Source organism: Mandrillus leucophaeus, unplaced genomic scaffold (genome assembly GCF_000951045.1).
Source record: "Mandrillus leucophaeus isolate KB7577 unplaced genomic scaffold, Mleu.le_1.0 Scaffold326, whole genome shotgun sequence".
Taxonomy (NCBI): Eukaryota; Metazoa; Chordata; class Mammalia; order Primates; family Cercopithecidae; genus Mandrillus; species Mandrillus leucophaeus.
This window is the reverse complement of record NW_012103432.1, coordinates 1709441-1712078: the sequence shown is the minus strand read 5'-3', so window position 1 is coordinate 1712078 and position 2638 is coordinate 1709441. Positions and strand designations below refer to the sequence as shown.

At 43.2% G+C, this 2638-nt stretch overlaps 1 protein-coding gene across 1 annotated transcript in view; it reads right to left on the bottom strand.

The window, feature by feature from the left end:
- Positions 1–2638, bottom strand: part of SPTLC2 (serine palmitoyltransferase, long chain base subunit 2) — a 125333-nt gene that overhangs the window by 80107 nt on the left and 42588 nt on the right. The gene's annotated exons all lie outside the window — the stretch shown is intronic.

The following is a 2638-nucleotide window of genomic DNA, read 5'->3' as shown; positions in this document are numbered from 1 at the left end:
CTCCCAGTAGATAAATCTTATAAATAAGGCTGAGCAAAGTCAGAAGCTACTCTAAGAATCTGCAGTACCTGATACCATCTCTCTCTTTTTTTTTTGTGAGGCAGAGTTTCGCTCTTGTTGCCCAGGCTGGAGTGTAATGGTGGGATCTCGGCTCACTGCAACCTCTGCCTCCCAGATTCAAGCTATTTTCCTGCCTCAGCTTCCTGAGCAGCTGGGATTATAGGTGCCCGCCACCACGCCCAGCTAATTTTTTGTATTTTTAGTAAAGACGGGGTTTCACTATGTTGGCCAGGACACTCTCAAACTCCTGACCTCAGGCGATCTACCCACCTCAGCCTCCCAAAGTGCTGGGATTACAGATGTGAGCCACCGCGCCCAGCCGCCGTCTCTCTTACAACTGGTTCTAATAGTTAATTTTCCTCAGGACAGAAAATATCCATAAATAACATGTCTATCACAATTGGAAATTTTTCATTTAAATGGTATGTCTGTTTTGATAGCCTTCTAACAAGTATACTGGTTGAATTAAAATAGGAATAGAGATATCCAATTCTAATTAAAACTTTTTATTTGGCTGTTACTACCCATGCATTTATTTCCCAAAGGAAAAAAAACAAAAAGTAGTCTTCAATCCTTTTCATTCATATCAAAAAGGGTAACAGTAGTAATCCTTCTAACGAAGGAAATGACAGTACTGATTATCTCATCTCTCTTTTTTTTTTTTTTTAATTTTTTTTTTTTTGAGACAGAGTCGCCTGGAGTGTAATGGTGGGATCTCGGCTCACTGCAACCTCTGCCTCCCAGATTCAAGCTATTCTCCTGCCTCAGCTTCCTGAGTAGCTGGGATTATAGGTGCCCGCCACCACGCCCAGCTAATTTTTTGTATTTTTAGTAAAGACAGGGTTTCACTGTGTTGGCCAGGACACTCTCAAACTCCTGACCTCAGGCGATCTACCCACCTCAGCCTCCCAAAGTGCTGGGATTACAGATGTGAGCCACCGCGGCCAGCCGCCATCTCTCTTACAACTGGTTCTAATAGTTAATTTTCCTCAGGACAGAAAATATCCATAAATAACATGTCTATCACAATTGGAAATTTTTCATTTAAATGGTATGTCTGTTTTGATAGCCTTCTAACAAGTATACTGGTTGAATTAAAATAGGAATAGAGATATCCAATTCTAATTAAAACTTTTTATTTGGCTGTTACTACCCATGCATTTATTTCCCAAAGGAAAAAAAACAAAAAGTAGTCTTCAATCCTTTTCATTCATATCCAAAAGGGTAACAGTAGTAATCCTTCTAACGAAGGAAATGACAGTACTGATTATCTCATCTCTCTTTTTTTTTTTTTTAAATTTTTTTTTTTTGAGACAGAGTCGCCTTCTGTCACCCAGGCTGGAGTGCAATGGTGTGATCTCGGCTCACTGCAACCTCCGCCTCCTGGGTTCAAGTGATTCTCCTGTCTCAGCCTCCCAAGTAGCTGAGATTACAAGTGCCCACCATCACACCCGGCTAATTTTTGTATTTTTTAGTAGAGACAGGGCTTCACCATGTTGGTCAGGCTGGTCTTGAACTCCTGACCTCAAAGGATCCGCCTGCCTCAGCCTCCCAAAGTGTTGGGATTACGGGCGTGAGCCACGGCGTGTGGCTGATCTCATTTCTTTATAACCTTTCCAAACACTGCACATTAATGTTCGAAGTATTAACTCCAATATTAAGAGAAATATTTCCTTACAGACAAATTTCTATTTAGCAACAAAAGCAATATTTTTTTGTTTTTACTATACAAAACAGAAAAATCTTAGAGTCTGCTCCAAATGCCAGAGGGGTTATCAAACCCCAAGACAGAGAAAAGGCTGCAGGACCGAATGAAGTAGAGCTTCACCCCTCAGCCTTGAGCTAAACAAAGAAAACCAGAGGCACAGTTGTCTGGGGTTAGGAAGGAAGCAATGGGTTCCAATTTCCTGAACAAAGAATTGTGCCTGTCATGGTCACGCATTTCCATCTCTCCTTAACAAATGATTTAAGTCACATTAGCACAGGGTAAAGGAGGAGAAGCTGTCACAATGAGGGATGTCAGAGACCAAAAGCAGGTGGCATAGAATGGTAGGAGAGAGGGACTCATGGCCGAAGTCTCCGCTCCCCTTTACGCCTTAGCTAAGCTCCAGGGTGGTAGCTCTGATCTCAGTCAGTAGGTTCAGCAGAAAGATCTGATGGGCATGGCTGGGCGCAGTGGCTCATGCTGTAATCCCAGCACTCTGGGAGGCCAAGGCAGATGGATCGCTTGAGCCTAGGAGTTTGAGACCAGCCTGGGCAATGTAGCGAAACTCTGTCACTACAAAAAATACAAAAATTAGCCAGGTGTGGTGGCACGTGCCTGTAGGCCCAGCAACTCAGGAGGCTGAGGTGGACGGATCACTTGAGCTCAGGAGGTTGGGGTTGCAGTGAGCCAAGATCGGACCACTGCACTTTAGCCTGGGTAACAGAGTGAAAAGCTGTCTCAATAATAAATAAATAAATAATTAAATAAATAATTTAAAAAAAAGACGCGAAGGGCAGCAAACCAAACTCCCCGTAGCTTAGCCATGAGAAAAAGGAGGGGGAGGCGTCACTACTTGCAGTTCCAGTTCTAGGC